Source organism: Amblyomma maculatum, chromosome 10 (assembly GCF_055883805.1).
Source record: "Amblyomma maculatum isolate TAMU_Amacu chromosome 10, ASM5588380v1, whole genome shotgun sequence".
In the NCBI taxonomy this organism is placed as follows: Eukaryota; Metazoa; Arthropoda; class Arachnida; order Ixodida; family Ixodidae; genus Amblyomma; species Amblyomma maculatum.
The window spans coordinates 91,497,827-91,518,452 of record NC_139353.1 but is presented as its reverse complement, the minus strand read 5'-3'; the positions used below and the strand labels follow the sequence as shown (position 1 = coordinate 91,518,452).

The 20,626-nt window shown below is 42.9% G+C and overlaps 1 long non-coding RNA gene across 1 annotated transcript; it reads left to right on the top strand.

Moving 5' to 3' along the window:
- Positions 1-4,810: 4,810 nt before the first annotated feature.
- LOC146177002 (uncharacterized) lies at positions 4,811-12,215 on the top strand. The gene is made up of 3 exons (XR_014701252.1): positions 4,811-5,049; positions 6,883-7,033; positions 11,903-12,215. It is a non-coding gene; the product is annotated as an uncharacterized LOC146177002 (long non-coding RNA).
- Positions 12,216-20,626: the final 8,411 nt, after the last annotated feature.

The following is a 20,626-nucleotide window of genomic DNA, read 5'->3' as shown; positions in this document are numbered from 1 at the left end:
CGTTCAGCCCTATGAGCAGAAACAATCTATCATCAGTAAGGCTGCGCGAAGGCAAGGCAATACGTTACCATATTTTACATCTCAAAGGTGCCTGATGAGAACAGCAAAGGAGATATCATTTGGTGTGCTGTACCTATAAGTAACTGAACATTAACAAAACAAATTCACCTTTACATTCTGCAGTTCTATACTTTAGGCAGCTCCGACCTACTGCTAGGGCGAAAGCCGCACATCATAGAGACACTAACAGTCAGTGGCAATATTTCTAGTCGTGATAACTAGTACATATATCAGGTAGTCATAGGCTTCTTTGAAAGACTCGAGTGAATAGAATAAACGTTCAAATAAATTTATTGGCAATTTTCTTTAAAGTTTAAAGGAAGCAGCCAAGACTAAAGAAACTGAACTGCTTGATAGGAATCTCTGCTCCTTGCAAAAGTGCAGCACAGAGTTGCGGATGACAACGCGAACAAAACAACAGATGCAATATTATTAGTTTCACATCTCAACAGCATAACTAAAACGCATATACGAACCATGTGCACCACCCAAATTTATTTCACATACATTAGGTGTGGTGTGAGGATATTTGTACCCCATTTGCAATTTTACACAATGAACAAAAACATAAAACAATTCAGGGTGTACTTTGGCTGCCTAAAGTGCTGCAAGGCAAAAAGCCTTTAATGGCACACTGTTGGGCGTTGACAACGAGATCTGTTGGGAGACTGCTTGGCAGGAAGCTTGTTCGCGCACAGACTCTCCAACACTAAATGTCCAAACGGAGAGCAAAGGCCCCTTTATATGCTGTTTACTACACCGTCGGTGAGGTCACAGTTCAGGCGTTGACGTCACCGCCTATTTCGAAGGATGACAAACTGCACCACATGGTAACGTCATCGCCCCGTTTGGTGACGCCACGAAATAATTAGTAAATGAGATATTTATGTAAAAACTTCAATTTTCTCATTTGCTAATTATAGGTAATTATCCCATAAGGTAATTACTGTTGCAAAATAGTTGATTAGTAGAAAATTTATTTTCCTACCTACTATTTTACTAATTATTACTCAACCAATTACACCGTTAACTACATTTCAATTAGTTACTGTTTACCAGTGCACATATATTGTGCGCTCTAAAACGTGTGACACTCTCTGCCTGCAGCTCCTGCTGACAAAGCTGACGCATTAAAGGCTTTCGCCCTAAAAATACAAACAAGCAATAGGCAATAGGCAATTTACTGTAATGCACTTACTGTTCTCTACTGTACTGTACTGCAATTTACTGTACACACTGCATATATAAGGTATCGAAACTTTTTTCATTGTGTTATGTTTGCAACTATTCGCAGATATTTGGACAGTTTCGCCGGTAGAAATACTCATACACTGTTTCGATTCATATTCCCAGGCAGCACGAAGCATTGGGCCAATGTTGTAAGTACGACGGCAAACAGTGGCCCTACATTGGGCCAGCCTAACCAGCATGCACCCAACATAGGATATGCCAGTCAACACAATGTCCAACAATGGCCCAGACTAGCCAATGCTCCCCAGTGCTGGCGCTGCCAGTAGCCGACACTGGCTAGCTTGGGCCCAGATGTACAGTGAGCTCCCGATATTGGCGCTGCCGTACATATATAATGCCTATATTGGACCGAGATTGCCGTTGTTCCCCCAATAATGGGCGCACCGGGTTTTAAAACTGGCTATAATGGGCCAAGCTGTCCTGCGTTCCTCCGTCATTGGGTTTCCCGTTTTTTAAAACTGGCTACAATGGACCAAGTTGTCCTGTGTTCTTCCGGCATTGGATGTTCCGGTTTTTAAACATGGCTACAATGGACAATGTTATCCTCTGTTCTTCCAGTATTGGATGTTCAGTTTTTTAAAGATGGCTACAATGGACCAAGTTGTCCTGTGCTCCGCCGTCATTGGCCGTTCCTTTTTTAAAACTGGCTACGATGGACCATGCTGTCCAGTGTTCTTCCGGCGTTGTCCGTTCAGTTTTTAAAACTGGCTACAATGGACCAAGGTGTCCTGTATTCTTCCGATGTTGACCGTTCCGTTTTTTTAAACTGGCTGTAATGGACCATTGCAATTTGTCTTGTGTTTTTCCAGTATTAGCTATCCTTGTATGAAAACTGCCCACGATGGACCACTTTGTCCCCTGATCTCGCAATTGTCATTGCCATCCTAAAAACGCAGCTTTAATGGGCTGCCGAAGTGAATATTTTCCGTTGACCATTCAATCAAAACAAATTCTCCATTTTTAGGGTTGAATACACGTGCGCTGGACGCCAAACCGCGGCATTTAATTCCGACAACATTTCAGCCGATCGTTCGGACCTCACAGAAATACCACGCACGGGACGACAATTACTATAACGCATTCAAGCACGTACCGCTGCAACTGTCTGGATTCGTCCTTTCGGTGCGCTCATATGCGGCGCACCTTTGGGGGTCAGCTATATGTGTTTACGGTTTTAGCCTATTGGCAAGCATGCAGATTTCGTCGCAGGCGCATACGTTTGTCGCACAATTATATCTAATGATAGCACGACCGTGCGACCACATATGTATACCCCAGACCGGCTAGCACTCACGACCCAATATGCCTGTATTGGACGCCGATTACATCCCTGCATCTATACTTAACCAATAGTACAAATCCAGTTGTCAGTGAGAACGCGCATAAAAACGAAATCGTGTCGAGCATGTTCATGTGACATTAAATTAGTGATTAGAAGGTAGCTTTTTCATTGGCGAGAAGGAAAGCGTTGCCTCAAGTTGAAGGAACAAATGACCATTTTCTCAGCGATGTTTTTGTTCTAGTGCTTTTGTATTATCCATAAGGAACTACGCGCAGCATCGTCTGTTTACCTGGAGAAAGGACCGAATACGATGTGTGTACTTTCTAGACGCCATCACTGGAAAATGAAAAGCCGGAAGACTCGCGAGATTACCATTTTAGTTTTGGGCATTCACACGGTGGTAAAAAAAATGAGTTTTTCGTGCAGACTGCGAGCATGAAGGCCCCGGTACATTTATATGGCGCACAACATATATATCGCCAGTAAACAAGTTTTTTCCGCCTATTAGTTTAGAGTTTGACCATTCCAACCGCGCTAGGCGGTGGCAAAGGAATAAAAAAAAAACTGTACAGGAATGAAAATAATGTGCGCTGTCGAGTCATTCGAAAAAACGAACGCAGCCTAGAAACACTGTTTTAATGAGGCAGTTTTCCATGCCCTTTCCAATTCTTTCATTCTACTAAAATGATTTGGAATACGTTGCTTGCTCATTGAACGTTATCGTCTTTTTGTGCAATCCGCGTTAAGGTGAAGGTGATTGCAAAAAACGTATGTGTGTTGCCTGATGCCACAGCGCATCAGGACCTCGACGCGCACAAAATTGATTCTGAATCATTCATTGCTGTGTCTGTCACCGTCGATTTGCGCAGTCGAGACAAAACATGAGCGAAGAAATATTGTTACAGCTGGAGAATGATGAGGACGAAGTGGCGCGCTCGTTTGTGGAAGATTAAGAAAAAGAAGTGCGTCGAATGGGCGGCCCTCGTAGCCTGGCTCCTTGGCTGTTCCTCAATGTATATATCTTTAATCCTCTTTTGTAAATATATTTCTCCCTGTTACAAAATTATATGCCAAAATTTAAAAACCTTGAACAATTCACAAATTCCGTACAATGTTCAGAACAGCGCGGTGTGCTATAATTGGACAAAGGCTTTATCGAAGTGGCCATAATTACTTGCGCAACAAAATTATGCAAGGTGTTTTAATGGTTTTGAAAGCTGAGGTAGTGTAGAATAGGTGGAAAAAGTTTAAACAATGTGAAAACTGTTTTTGTTTTCCTAAAAATTTTCAATGTTCGCTGTTTTCTGTAAGTTAGCGCGATCGTATCTTTGTATCCAAATGGGATAAAAATAAGAGCTTTAGCTGTTTGCGGATAATTATGCTGAGAACATATTGTGGAATTATTGCTGCTCCACCATGAACCTTTTCTGAAATAAAGGCCTGCAAATAAGGAAAATTTTCGTTTCCTGGGCCGATGTTGAGAATTTTTATAAAAACATCTACCCATACCCGAAAAGCGAACATTAACTGAATACAAATAAAAACATGTATATATTTAGTCGGATAATTTTCAGCTAGCTAACTTGAGCATAATTTGTATAATCTACAACCAAAGTTGGCCAGAATAGAAGAGAAGCTCGAAACTCCGCCTCTTTGACATTATTAATCAGTCATCACGCAACAATATATAATATTTTGAAGTAAATATAAAAGGTCGAACGACCATCCTTTGTTCGATCATAGGTGGCGAAAGGGAGGGGACGCGCGCATTTGTCGATGCACCAACTGTATGGATTTACGCAAGAATGTGGATGGTAGATGGGGAGGCTTTCTATTTTTTTAGAAAATGTAATGTCCGTGGTTGGCTTGAAGAAACAATGCGTTTGCGAACACACAAAACAAAACTATTTATTAGAACTCGACTCGAGCGGTGCGCGCTGGCGGCCGCTCATCGGCACGGTCCGAAGTCACGGCTGGCCTGTGCAAGCAGAAGAGGGCTGGGTGAAGGAGGAATGGAATGTTGAGAGGGTCGTTGGTCCTTCGTTCCCACGCACAGCCCTTGCGAACACAACACCGCGGCGGGAATCGCCCACTAGTTGAGCGGTTCGTTGTTCCCCCTCGCCTACGCGTCTACGTGCAAGACACAACAGACAGCATCCCCAGCTGCGCTGCTGTGCGGCCTCCTCCCGTAACGTTCATTTCAGAGCTTGTTGGAGACGCTACAAGACTTGTGACAGCTTCTTAAACCTTTCTTTAATTTCTGCCCTCATTAATTTTCTTTTTCATTGTGCTGTGCATAATTTTCTCTTGCGCCTATACATGTCCATGTGCTCCGGTTTGTGCTTGCTACATATCTGTGAATAGCTGAGCAGTGAAATGTCGCCGGAGTACGGATTACAGCAACGGCGGGATACCATCGGCATTATCGGACTCAGTGAACGCCGTCATCTTAGACCGTGAGTATATATCTTTGCAGCATGCCATTGCTTCATAATTGGCTCTATATAATCTCCTACCAGTCCCAAATGTTCTCTTTCCGTATTCTTCTCGAAACAACTGCGCGAACTATGACTTCAAGAACTAAGCGAATTTTCGTCCGGGTTACATGCAAGCAAGTTCGTGGACTTATTTGCTGGCTGCGATATGAATAGCATTTGCGCCGAAAATAGAGGAGCCGTGCGTAACAGGTGTGTATGCCACCAACACGTGACAGAACACTGCAGGTGGCCATTTCCGCAGTTTTTTGACTGTGCAGCGCGCCGCAATCAATTAGTAACCAGATACTATGCGCCCGGCTTTGTACATATATTTTGGACAGCCTCTCTTCTGCGCGCAGGAAGCCATGTTCACACAGTTTTTGGATTTTGTTAAGAGTTAAGGGCAGTTTTTTGTTTTCAGATGTACAGACGATGTTTTGAAAACTGTTCGTGCCGTCTGTGCAAGCGAATTTTACAGTGGGGTGGACATTATGTGCGTGATGCCGCTTGATGATTAGGCTGTAATTAAGTCATAATGAACCTCCACTTTTATAATGGGTAATATCATATTGAGGAATTGAAAGCCGTGAACAGCGCAAGTGAGCCCCTTTTCAAAATTTTCTTAATCGACGCCCCCCTTCTGAGCACGCGCCTTCAGGTGAGGGCGTTATCAGAAAGCGGCGACAATAGGAGAGCGATTTCGCAGACGCGCTTCGAAGGCGGGGGAAAATAAGAATACAAGCAAAAAGGCACAGACGCCGTGTGTGCACTGCGTCCCTGTCACTGCAAAGTAAACAACGTGCACGCTGGACACATTGTACAAAACATTGACGGCCGGTATGAGGCAACCATATCGTCCGAAATATATTGCTCGCGAAGCGCTCGACCACGGCGCGCACTTTCAGGCGAAATGGGACAGGCCGTGAGGTCCGCCTGTTCGGCAATTACAGCTCTTTGTACCTCACGTACCGTACCGTATGCATGATGTGCACGCCATAGCCATCGTGCAAGAATGTTGAAACCGAAGCAGCGATCCACGTATTCTAATTCTATAGGAAATCATTTGGGAGTAGAAAAGAGCAACTTAATATGATGTGCATGGTTCTTTAATGAACGATATGTATAAATGGACGGTTGAATAGTTACAGTAATGGAGTGTTCCGCTAGAATTGTTTACGGCCGTGACCGCAATAAATATTACTCATATTGCTCTTAGCTTTAAGCTCTGGCATTGATAAGCTTATCTAAAGAACCGACTGGCAGTGACAGGTTGTTTACAGCTGTTGATCAAAAGGTAGGCCATCATGCTATTTTTGCAGGCATATTTCCTTCTTTTTGTACCTCTGTTTACTAAAACTTAATTTTGTTCCCCATTTTTGGGCACGCTGCACCTCTTACAATACTCACTGTTCAGTCGCTTTTATTCAAGGTACAAAAAGGAGGAGCTGTAAATAACACGCCACTGCTCCTCGGTACCTTGGATGAAGTTTTCAATGGGGTTACCTGAGATGCCTAGCAATTGCTGTAATATTTATACCAATCAATGCAGTGAAAAAGAAAGGTAACACTGCATCGCTTTAACTGCTGCATGCACCTATAAACGTGCCTTAATTTATTGCCTATTCTTATAGACGCAGGACCTCTTGCTATAGGCTTTGTTCAGTAAGCAACCGTCTTTCATTGCTTCAATTTCTATCTCTCCACCACTTTCTTGTTGCTCTGGGTGTGATCATTTGATTTCATTGTTCAAATCATATTGTTTTATAATGTGTGAATGATTTAGCCTGCACATACATGCTTTCATTTTTTTAGATGCGCATCGGGAGCGTTTTCTACGTAGAAATGGATCGATTGAGTTGTATCACTGGTGCGAAAACCGACAACCCCCAGAAGATATGTGTCCTGTGGTTGGAAGGGCAATAAAGAAGAAGAAAATCAGCGGGAAAAGCCTGCCTAAAAAAAGGTAGCACTGCATCACTGTAACTGCTGCATGCACCTTTAAATATGCCTTATTTTTATTGCCTATTCTTATAGACGGTGGACCTCTTGCTATTGGCTTTTTGCAGAAAGCAACCGCCTTTCATTGCTTCAATTCCTATCTCTCCACCACTTTTTTGTTACTTCCAGTGTGAACCTTTGATTTTATTTTATTGTTCAAATCATATTATTAAATCGCTGGTGAATGATTTCGCCTACACATACATGCTTTCATTTTTTTTTAGGTGCGCATCGAGAGTGTTTTCTACGTTTAAATGGGTCGATTAAGTTGTATCACTGGTGCGAAAACCAACAGTTCGGTACCCCCAGACGATTTGTGTCATGTGGGTGGCAGGGGTATAAAGAAGAGGATAATCAGTGGAAAAGCCTGCCTAAAAACTTACAAAGATTGAGCAAAAGCGAAATGCTGATCAGGGTTAGAGTCTGATTACTTCTGTTATCCCATTTGACTTGCTAGGTGATGTGACATATATGAAGCACCTTAGTATAATTATTGGTATAGTCACTGAACATTGTGTAGACATTAACTTTTTTCTCGTTCAATTATTTTGAGCGACGCACGAATTGGAATAAAACGAAGTCATCCACACATCTAATGCCCATAGACATTAGATGCGTGGATGAGCTCATTAATTGTGTTCCTATGTGAGCATGCAATAGTTTGTCGAATATATTAATATGTTAAAAGTTGATTTTTTTACTGTTAATCGGAGTAATACATATGCTCCATATCATAGCATTATTCGCCTGTAGTTTGTATCTGCTCTTTCCTAAATTGTATTCTACAAAGTATACGTGTGTCATCTCGTACGTCTATTTAACTAGCGAACAATTTGCAATCGAATCCCTTTTGTGATGTTGTTTCAGCTACAAATAATGTATGACAGTTGAGACAATATAAGTAGCTTTAGGTATAACATATAGCGCGAAAATCTTTAATATATGCGATGATATTTTTATTCACCGCATTGGCTAAACCAGCCTGTTTGAAGAGACGAAATGAAAACAAATATGGATGTCTTCGGACAGGAACAGTAATCGTGGTGCCATGACCATTTTTTTTAAATTAAATTTTCATATGTCGGGGGCTAATGTCTCGACACAAAGGAATGACCCTTAGGTTTGCCAGATGCGGCGTAGTATTCTCGAAACTAAAAAAAAAGGCGCCTATCACTAAAGCTGGAAAACGCCGTTTTTGTCGTTTCAAAAAGTTGCACGTTTGGAGGCCGGCTGGTTGCGTAAAATTTTGTCATCAACTGTTTTTTGCTCACCGCATTTGGGTAATGTTTACTTGTACAAGAGGTATTAAAAGTGTGTTTCATTGATGCAGTTGATTTAGTAAAAAATCGCAAACTTTGCTTCAAGAACAACGCGCTACAAAAGTGTTAATGTTCAACCTTACATACTGGCGAGACGCGTTGCGTTGTTTGCACTAAAACATTCTGTGTTTATTACGCAGGTCATATTGTTAATTTAAGGCAGAATTTGGAGCTCTAAACTGCTATGTGTGTTCTCTGTAACGCCACCAAAAGTATTATGCTGGAAAGCGATTTGCTTATGATTGTAATTATAAAAATTACACATTGAAAAATCATCTTCAAAAATATAGTATTGTTAGTGGTGGTCAAAGCTGAGAAATGGAATAATATATTAATAACCTAGATTGAATACTATTGCACCTAGCAATAAAAAAGAATGCAGGACCGAGAAAAAGTTCAGCCTTCACTTGCGTTCTGCCATGAAATTGACAGAAATAGTGAATTAATACCATTTTAAGCTATATTAAGTATTTGTCCCAGAAGCAGAAAAAGGGTGTATAATCGCTGACAAGGTTAAGGTTTTATATTTTACTTAAGGTAAAATGTAACTAAATTCAGCAAATACTAAATTGAAGTTTTGATGCCTACTCCATAAGGGGGAGCCATATAAGCACATCTATAGAACAAAGACAAGCATTTTTATAATTCTAATATTACATTTTGCAGAATTCAATATATTTACTGACTCAAATTAACCAAGTACTTTGCATTGTTTCCACAGATTTTGAAAAAAATTGATGTTGCGGCCGTTTCTTCAATTCTAATCAGTTTTCCTTATTTTACCATTTTCTTACTTTTGTCCCATTTCAAAATAATATGCAGATACACACACAAATCTAGAGCTTCAAATTTTTTCAGAAATAAAGAATGGAACCTAGATAATGTAGAGAAATAGTTTCTGTGCCAAGATATTATTGGGTCTTGCAAGAATGCAGGCTGAGTTTGACCATTATCAGCAGAAGCACTCGGTTTAATATTTAATGTTATACTTTTAAACAGTATAACGCAACACTTTTTAGTCCGTGATATTTTTGAGGTACTGAAAATTTTTGAGAGGGATTTGAATAAAAATCGAAGATGATCTTTTTTTCATGGCAGCAAATTTGCCCTTTACTGCTGTTTTCGAATTCTGAGCAATTTTGATGCGTTGCGGAGAACACACCTAGTGGTCTGGAGCTCCAGATACTGCCTGGAATTAAGAACATGCGTCAGGAAGTGAAAACATATTTAGTGCAACCAACCTAATGCATCATATGCCAGTACATAAGGTTAAAAATGAATATTTTTGCAGCGTATCGCTCCTGAAGAAAAGTTTGCGATTTTTAATAACTCAACTGCAAAAACAAAACGGGTTTCTAATAGTGTTTGTAAATATAAAACCTGCATATATTTAGTGAGTAAAAAAGAGTAGATGACAAAATCATGGTATCCAAACTTGAACATTTTGAAATGGCAAAAACAGCGTTTTATACCTCTAGAGATATACCATACAATTATTTTTTTCGAGAAAACTACGCGTATCTTGAAAACCTAAGGTTAATTTATTTGTGTCTAGATATTTGTTCACCACATATAAGAATTTCATTGGAAACGAAGGATGGCCATGGGACCTCGATTATGTTTCTTATCTAAGGCACCCATAATACGCTGTGAGAAAGCCAATATCAAGGGCTTTTTTTTAATATTCCATATTTCGAACGGTTGTGCCATCTAAGAAAATTTGAAAGCTAGGCGCACCTTAATTGTCGCCAGCCCTCACTTTCTGTTACAGCTGCATTTGCTAAGCTGAATTAATGCGTTCAGTACTTTATTTTAGCCACGAATATAGCGCTGTTACGTGTCAATTTTAAAGAAAGGCCGCAGTGACGCGATTCCTGTAGAATTTGTAAGTGAAATCTGTAAACCTTACAAATCTACCCATATATATGATCTCTTGCAGGTTTTATTCAAGCTACATTACACCTGTTGCGCCCCATAGCTTGAGCCAAGGGTTATAAATAAACCATTAGAAACAGACGATGGAAACCGGTGACGCATTTTTGCTGGCAGCCACTTAGGACAGCGCAGAAAATTTTTATTTTGTACGTAGGGAAGTGAGGTTATTCGCTTCAAGTACTAAATATTCACTTTATACAATAAGTAGGACTTAGAGTCGGTGAGCACGTTCGGAAACCCCTGTTTCAATATTTGCGGTTAGAAACCTCATGTGTACCTTTTTTTCCAGCTGCAGATAAATTCCGGGTTATGTAGATACCGAAACCGTTACCAGCCCATTCGCGCACCTCGATTGTGCTGCTCACAACATGATTTTGAGCGGACAAAACAACCTGCCGCTATGATTGCTAGCCCCATGCATGAGTAAGGGTGATATGCTGGTGATGGTTGCTTCGCGTCGGCCCTTTGGCGCACATGAAGGCTCGAGTTACAATGAGCGCGCCGAACTTTGCAATGCGGATAATGACTACAAAGCGGTAAGGATACAAATGAGTGGAACAGTATTTTTCAGCTGTAAAATAAAAATACAGTCTTGTTGGACGAATGTGCTGGCGCGGACGAAGAAACCATAGGCAACTTGTAGGTCTAACGCTACACAGGGCTGTCGAGCCAAGTCAAGTCCTCAATTGTATTTTCCGGGAATCTGATTTTTGTATTTTCGTGGTTTCCTACTGTATCTGGCGTTCAAAATGCAGACGTGAGGGTTCTTTATCGCAAATAATCAAACGTGGTTTGTGCCGGTACTCTTCAAAGTAGCAACACCATTTATTATGCAAGTCAATAATCAGTAATTTAGGTAAATAATGTCAATTAAGGATTCCAAACAAAACCTTTTCTGTGGCGCTCAAGGTAGCTTCCAGCAATATGAATCTGGTTTTCTTTGCCTGCCTCCGAAATGTTTTTTTTTTATCCCTTGGATCAAATTTGCTTGGACAAGCAGTATATGTGTAAAAATGATGCACCTGTGAGCTACCCGTTTAAGTGAGCTCCCGTTTAAGTGAACTACCCGCAAAACCAGTCAAAAGCGTATATCAGCTAACCAGTGGCCAGTGCAGCAGTCGTGGGCTTAGATCGCTTGTGTATATTATATCTAGCCATTTAAGAAAATGCAAATGGTCGCCGATCATTCTCTTGGTAACGATATTTAGTATAAACTGTTTGCACATCGCAGAAAGTGTAGGAGCGGCAAAAAACTAGCGCGCCAGTCATATGCGGAGACAGCCGACAATCAAGCACTAATTCCTAGTGGGGGATGAAACACAGGCTGTCTCAGCCGTATTGCTGTGGAGGCGATCAAAATGCTACAGGGCACATGCTATGCAATGCATGTACGTCTTTCATCCTAATAAGCCCAAGGCAGCTGAAACTAATCTGGAACTCATCAGTATAGTGTTTCTCATTGACCATGAATTTCGGTACATGAATCCTGGAATTTTCTACATCTTCCTAAAATAATGCGCGCGATTTTATATGCCTCGTAATAGCGTTGTAAATTTTGTTTCCTCATTGTTTTTGTGCAGGTGCCTTTTGCGAAAAAGTTGGGGTGGACGATTTGGAGGCACGCGCATTTATTCGCAGGTGGCTGCCTGGTTCCTGTGACAGGGGGGGGGGGTGATGCTGAAACCACCCCTGGCGAACCAGGCATGCCACCTGTGAATGCAATTGCAGGGTCAGCCCCCTTACTACGCCTATGAGTGTGCCCTCCAGCTCCCTAGCCCCTTCCACTTCCCGAGAGCCTGCCCTGCCATGACCAACCCTGCCACTGCCCCACTAACTGCGGCTGTGTGTGCCCTCAGCGCTGGCTAGTAACAACTGCCGTCTATAGTAACAATTGCAATAAATATTATGTTTTTGTGAACCATGCCCTTGTTTTGTGAATATCTACTAGTTGCTCATGAGCGACAATTTGAATTATTATGGCCACTCTTATTTGAAAGGCCATTATTGTCCCAGCAAGTTCGATGTGCTGTCAAGAATATGGCTAAAATGAAAAGGGCTGCATTTTATGGCCTGCAAAGGCAGTGCCACAAAATGTGTAATCTTGACATCATCAATGGTACATGAATGGAGTAGCCGGTGTGCCCATAAACCATTGGATTAATATTGGTATCGACAATATGCGGCATGAATGGAGTAGCCAGTGCACCTGCAATGGCTAATCATTGGTATGATATTGGCATTGACAATGGGCCATCAATGGAATAGCTGGTATTAAACAAATATTGGTTATACAATGATGGTATAATGCTGGACAGTATTGGCAAGAATCATGTTGCATGAATGGAAAGTCTAATATTGTGCCTACATTGGTGGCTCCAGCTTGGTTGAACACTGGACCAATCTTGGAACGAAAGATGGGCCAAGAATGGAGAATGTAGTAAAATGCCCAAATGTCAATATCAGTCCAATATTGATGCCATTCTTTTCCAGTGATGAACCATTGTTGGACCAATGCTGGTGTGCTGCTTGGGTTTATACAAACAGTAGTCGACGATGAAGCTGAGACAGTCAGTGGGTATTTTGCGTAGACGACGAAGCTGGTTGATTATCATCGCGCTCAGACTGCTCACGGATTTTGGCAGTCTTCCAGGCTCAGGCCGTGTTTCGTGGACTTTCGGTGCAATACCTGTGTTACTGTCTGGTTAAGTTTCCCAGGTGTACATGCTTCGCGATGGATGTGACCTCGGTCCACAAGCAACCCAGTAGCCGTCAATGTCGAAAGATGCCTGAGTTTGGGCCCTTTGCTACCCCATTAAGGAAGACGCAACAGCGGCTCTCGAGTGACCTCGACATGGCAACTGATACCAGGTTCTCGGCGCCGATCCTCTGCCAACCACCACAAACACCACCATATTTTAACGCGGCGTCCTAGAAGACATTGAGGAATGGCTATCAACATTCGAGCGTATGGCTTGTTACAACAATTGGAGTGACGACCGTAAGATGAATAATGTCTAGTTTCCCCTTGAAGAGTCTGGGTGTACGTAGCTCGATAACCACGAGAGCGCCGTTATCACCCGGCAGGCGTTTTGCCGTGATCTTCTAAACACCTTCTCCAACGCCGAGTTCCGCTGGATATAGCTGCAACCTACTTTCGGGACGCCGACCTTAAGTTGGTTTAATGTAATAAGGCGGCTTCGTCGTTGCTTCTGCTGTGGACTACAACCACGGAGCCAACGGCGCGGTCAGTATAAACATTGTGCGTGTTTAAGCAAAACTGCAAAAAAGAGCAACAAGCAGCTGCAACTTTCTGTGACAATATCGAATTCACCGAGCTGGCATCATATGTAAAAAGGATCGATGGTATGAGCTTCGCTGGCTTCTTTGCCTGCAAGACGCACAAAGATGGTCAATAATTTCGTGTTGTCGTTTCCGAAAAGGACACTTGGCGACACCAGGTAGGCAAGTATCTCCAACGCTCTCTACAACCCTTGCCAGTTCAGGACCCTTTCCTTGTTCTTAGCTAGCAGGAAGTGTCTGAGTTTTTAAAAGACGGCGAGCTGAAAAGAACTTGGTGGTGGTTAAAACATTTATTAACAAATAAATGGTTACAGAGATGTGTTTAGGTTAGATCCGCATCGGTCGCCTCCCCTTACAATACTAGGTGGAGCCCCTATTGCAGGGCCCAATTGGCAAGCAACGCCGCCCGCGTCCGTTGAACCAAGACCTTTTAAGCCTTGAAGTCTTGACAGCCGAGAAAGGCCACCTCCCAGTTCTCTCTAGGTAGATTGGGGTTGGGGGGAATGAATGGGTTTGACTGGCACGCCCAGACCATGTGTAAGGTGGATACTGGAACGCACCATCAACTGGAACGCACCAACAATAATGGAACGCACCATCAAAGGACGGGTTGAAATGTTTCAGCACTGCCCGGCAGAGTACAGTATCGGTAAAAATTTTGATGAGGCGCTCATCAGCGCGATCCTGCAGTTTACTTGCAGTGTTCTCCATACATAAAAGATCTCTATTATTCCTTGCCGCGTGCCCCGATATGCGATATTGTAATTGAAACCGTTGAGGCTTACAGAGCTGTAATATATTAAAACAGTCGTGGAGCCAATGTGTCCTCCTTTCTGGAATTGATGTCCTTTTATTTGAAACCCTAATATGTTAGAACGACGGACCACCAGGAGCACAAGTACCTGCGGCCGGCCGATCGCTCTTCTGGTCTTGTCTTGTCGTGGCGTTTTATTTTTTTTATTGTACTCTATTAGTATGCCGTGTAATTCGGATTACTATTTGTAAACATTCAATTGTTTGTAAAATAAAGTGACCAATTTGAATTTATTCCTACACACGCGCTTCATGGGTTGACCGGCCTAACTTTTAAATGTGTTCTTAAACCTCGTAGAGTGACGACGGGTAACCGTATAGGGGATCCCGCGCCTCTTTTGACCGTAAAGGCGGGGGTTTCTGACAGTCCTTGAGCGCAGATTCAATGCTGTGAGCTGGAGTTTTTCTTTGGGTAAGTATTCTGCTTGTGTTTTATTTGGGTTTACCTTTAAGCAAACTACGTTCGACCACTGGTGTAAAGTTGTTGATCGCCCATTTCTACCTCTGTCTTTACCGTAAAAGAAGGTCATATTTTCAGCGCATGAGACAAATTTTGTGCAGTTGGTGCAGTAAATAATTTCATCGGCGTAAATGTTAAACAGCAGGGGTCTCAGAGTTCTCTCATGCGGAATTCCAGAAGAGATCGCAAATAATGATGATTTATTGTCATTTACGTCAGCATACTGTCTCCTAGTTTTGACATATCATTTAGGAAGTGTATGTAGGAGGCCGACGCCTCACCGTTGCTCGAACAGAACTGATTACTAGCGCGGCACAGGTGCTGTTGTAAGGACGTATTGCTATTGCAAATGCGTAAACTGAAGCAGTGGAGGCATATGGTAAACGGTCGTATCGTAGGGTGCTCCGAAGAACCATGAAGCGTGTTTCAGTGCCTTTGCCGAGTGTCGCGCACGTGACGGCAGTATGAGCTTTAATGTCATGGCGACCTGTTCGGCCTATATGCTGTCCAAAGACTCAAAGGCCAGACACTTTTCACGGTGGGCACCAGTTGTGGTTCCTATGAGGACACAGGCCACCAACCACCGCGGGTTCAAGCGTCTCGCGAGCCTAACACGCGATCAGCCGTTACCACGCGCACACTGAAACGCGGCAGCGTGCACTTAACCTGCATACGGAGTAGAGCGCACCGCTGCAATGACACAAGCCTCCAAGTTTACAAAGAAAACGTTTAATCAGCGTCTCCCTCAGCGATATACACCATCCGTCGCTGCGCACTGGGAGCATGCAAGGAGCAAGGTTCCGCTTTGCGCACGAAGGATACGCGCCGCAAGCAGGCAGTGGCGTATTATGATACCTTTTTCTCGGTGATTAAAGTGTGTTGCGACTCAAGCCCAGCGGTAGCTTCTTCACAACAGGCAGGCCGAGCAGAGAGGAGCGTTCAAGAAAACTCACAGCTATATTTTCACATTATTACAGAATGCAGTGAGAGAAACACGGTACGAATGGGGCCAAGCCGGAAACAATCCAGTCTTGCGCACATAATTAGGATCTTCCTCTGAAGGTCCCAACTTTGTCTTCCAATTAGCAGAGCTCTTTCCTGGGACCTTTCTCGCGGTAACATCGCTGAGCTTGATTGGACATATTTGTAGTTGTTGGGGCTTTGCATTTTTTTAGTTATTTGCTTGTTTGACCGGAAAAGAAGATTTGAGCTGCAGCGCAGAGTTTGCTCGTACATCTGACGGCATCACGTGTGTGCACAGGTGCCAGCCGTTATCCTATCTCGAAAGAAGGCTGGCCCTTCTTCACGGACGCTAGGCTTCGCTGTAGTTCATTCGTCCGCACGAAACACGGGATATTTTGCAAGTATTCATTGCACCGCAAATCACGCGTAAGCACACACATAACCCAAAATAGGGACGCAGCCAACAGAGACACTTTCGCGCCTCGAGTCGGAAGGCGAAGTCCATGCTGTGGAGTAGAATGTCCGAGGCACGAATCGAGGGTTCTCTCTCGCAGATCGTTTTCCTCGAGATCAGGAATCCCCCGTTACATCCGAGATATCTACCAAGTGGAGAAAGTGACAACCAAAGCACACGTGATGAAAACAGGATCACAACAAGGGCCTCTTTGAGAGACATTGGGAAACCATCGCAAGGTGCGCCTGTCGCGGATCGTTTGATCACGATCGACAGACTAGAGCTGCGCTCTCAAGTGGACACAGAGCGGGCAAACTCGAATACACACACGTTGCGCGGACAAAGGCCGGCGGGCTAGAACAGTAGCGTACGCACCTTGCGATGTCTCGGAGGAATCTCTCTCTCGACCCCGCTCAGACGGCCGCGCAAGCGCGGTCGTCGAAGCGGTGCATGTTCCCACCAAAAGCCGCCAAAAGCCGCCAATGAGAAAAGCCACAGGGACGCCGAGGCGGAGCTGCGGCCGAACGACAGTGACAATTTTTCCAAACACGTTATCGCCGCTTGGAGTGGTAGAAAGGGAAAGAGGAAAACAGCAGCGAACAGGCGGCGGCAGAGCAAAGGGCAGCGGCGGAAGACACGAATCTTAGAATTTTCACTCCTTCTTTCTACCCTTCCCTTACGGCACGGTCCAGTTGTACACAGAAACAATCGTGACAGGTACTGCGCTTTTCTTATTCTTTGAACTAGTTGCTATTATTATTAACATTATCTTTACATTGCATTGCTATCGTAGAGCTCAATGCCTCTTCGTTTCGCCTCCATCGAAACGAAACTGCCGGCGGTCAGGACAAGGAAAGAAAACTTCCTCTGCGCGGCAACAGCCTTGACTGGCAAGCAAAGGCTATACAAGCTGCACAGTGTGCCTTGTGCAGCAAGCAACGCTCAGGCTTTCAGATTTTTCCAGTGCAGATACGCAGTGCTCTCGGAATGTTTGCAAATTGGGATGTTTTAAAATTATCCAGTGTAAATGAATTCATTTACTTTTGCAATATTTGTTGTTGATTTTTTGCTACATTTGGGCTCTTTATTTCTGTACCAATTGGAAATATTACTAAGTTTGTTTGCCTTTTGGACCACTTACCAATTTATATTTTATGGAAAGGAGCTTATGTTGCGCTTTACAAAAAACATGATGCAATGCATTAGAGAACTATTTGCAGCTGATAGGATTCGTGACGGTAACATATAAACCCTCAGGAGGACTATGCACTCAAATGGCACAGCATACAGACTCCTCTCCGTTTCACCTCCATAGAACGCAGCCGCCAGCGGTGGGGATCGCATCCGGGTACTCCGGCACAGTAGTCGGACACCCTAATCACTGTACGTCATCGGTGGGGTAATTGTGATTCCGCAATATCAGCAATGCCGAAACCTGTATTCTTGTCAAACATTTCGTTTTTTATACTCCGCTGAGGTGAAGGGTTGCACATTTTCTGAACTGAATTTCATTTCTCATTCAGTAATGAAACAATTAAAAAGCACCCAATTATATTGTTACGGACTTCTTCTCAAACAGAGCACGGACGAAGAAAGAAGGAAGAGGAAGAAGTAGTGTGCGCGCCCGTTCGACCTTTGTCTTGTGGCACTTGTGTCGTCCCCGCCAGCCGTGTGTACCCAGCGTACTGAACCGACTAGAACGTCTCGGTCGCGACGCTAAGGGCGTAACAATATCATAGGCGTAAGTTTTATTGATTGGAGGCTACGTTTCGCTTCGTCTTTTGAGAGGACTCTAAGAATCCCTAGTATGTATAGGTTCTTGGGGTTAAAGGACGACAACATTGTGTGGAACAGAATTCAAGTTCTCTAAAACTCACCTGCAGCTGAGACTGTGATGTAGCCCACGTAGATAATCCCACCTCATTCCGTGTGAATGACAAGCCAAATGAGGCGTTAGAGATGATAATTCCCCTAACGAATGTTCTATACCAAATAAAAAAATTCCATGTGTTCACACCTGATTTGTAGTATTGAGCGAGATATTTTTAATATATTGTCACTTGCTGTGGTTTATAAAACATATTAACGTTTCGAACAAAGTAATTTATTTAAATATTATCAAAACTCATGAACAACTATTGAAGTCAGGAATAAATTATTGCAAATGCACATACATTTTCTATCTCTGTAGTCATATTGTACAACAGGAAGGATCAAAGTGCAGGTAACGCTGCAACAAAACACGGAAACATGTGAAAATTAGTGAAAAACACTTGCTTTCCTACGTGCTAACGCCAGTTTGGGAAATGAAAATTTCTGTCAATCCCCGTGAATGCGAGAGGAAGTAACATCATATCTAGCTATCATATTCGAAAGACACGTCTAGTCAAAACATGTTTGCAGTTTCTATACCTCAATCATTATAATAGCATATGGAAAAAACACTCTAAGGTGCTTGCCAGAGGAAATAATATTTTCGATAGAAGAGGTATATTTCTGTTGCATAAAAACGAATATAAACATTGGAATTATAGGACCCTCAGTGCATACCGCTCTCATTATGATATACATGCAAAATAAGAAAGTGTATCATGTGGCCGACATTTGTGTAGCTTGAAGTTGCTTATATATCACCTCAAAAATAAAACTTTGCATGGCTTCTAAACTTATGTACTTGCTGCAATTCACAACGGATGCACAAACGCAGCAATTCCTTAAAAATGAAAACCTGTTCGCACACGGAGGAGCCCATTGCCTAACTTACGCCTAAATAGTCAATATAATGCTCGTGATTCCATCAGCAAGGGGCAGAAGGTATGACACAGGTTCTAATAAAGTGCGAAATCGAGCCTTTCAAGGAGGCAACAGTTTACGAATAATCCTTGATTCTAATTCTAGGTAGATGGTGCATTTAGGGCATCTGGAAGGATGAGAGATACAGATGCTGCGTCAAGCAACGAAATGGGCTATTTTCAATGAGGGGAGCTCGACATTAGTCTGCCAGATGCAGCTGTATCGCTTTTAAGCAATATGAGGTGATGTTCTTCACTTACATTTTGTATTCACGATAGTCACCTCATGTTGTAAAAGCAAAATTAGAAACACATTACACTTGAAGCAAAGGAGCGCAAATTACAACTGACCTCCGTGCACACGTTTGACAAACACTTGTAGGCAACTAAAGATCATTAAAAGCTGGAGTATAGCATTTCATAAAGATATCCTGTAAAGCGACAACCGCTGGGCTTTCGGGAGCCATTTCTTTCAAGTGTTCAAGAAACTATGTATATACGGCAGAGCCTCCCTAGGTATTCACTGAATCTGAGCATTAAACATTCTCTATAAATTTGTTGTCTCGACACTGGAAGTTTCTAAAAATAAATTGTGGTAACGTGTTAACGTAGTTACATCGAGCAGGAGTGCCAAAGCATGTATTTAGTTCGATTGACTGAATACTTTGGTTTGCGTTTAAGATTTTAATGAAGATGTTGCTATGCGGCAATAAAACCGGAGGGTATCGTTTGCGGCCCAAAATATTGCGCCACCGGAGGTTTCAATTGGCGCCCCAGTAGCAATTTCCGGTTTGGAATCCGCTCTGCACTTAAATGGTTTTTATTTAACGGTTCGGTTGAAGTTTAATCTGCGTCTCTACCAATCCAAAGCTAGATCACCGTGAGAAATGAAACAGTGAGGCACTGCAGATACAATGAAAAAGTTATGTGGACTAAACATTTACCTGCGGCAGGGCTTCCAGAATTTCTAATCAACAAGATTGAGAAGTGAGACAGAGACAATGTACGATAGTTTCATATTTAAAACTCCCGATAAAATGATTTTCCTCTCCGGATGATTCGGCCCATTGTAACAAATACTCCTAATATATAATGTACTCTGCTATCACTGAAAGTATTCCAAGAGAGGAAACTGGTCCCAGCAATCATGCAGGCAATAGAAGCACCACGTGGATGTCAGGTCGCTTACCAGATGCGTGCTTTTTTTTTTTGCTTCGTGCGTGTGATGAGCCGGTACCAGCTGCTCGTCGTTCCACTGGGACACTCAACAAAAAAGTGCTGTAGGCGAGCATCCCTGTGCTCTTTACGTTTCCCTGTGACGCGAAAGTACTGCGGTAAAATAAGCATGGCGAAGTACTATTTCAGTTTATAATAAAAGCATTCTGAGTTCCACTATAACAGCTGCGAAGCCCTAAATGAACATCGGAACACCACGAAAACAGCAAAACAACCCCAAGAGAATTGTCAAGCACCATACGTGCAGCTGTGGGTCTTAAACAGCAGGCCAGAGTATGCATGCGAT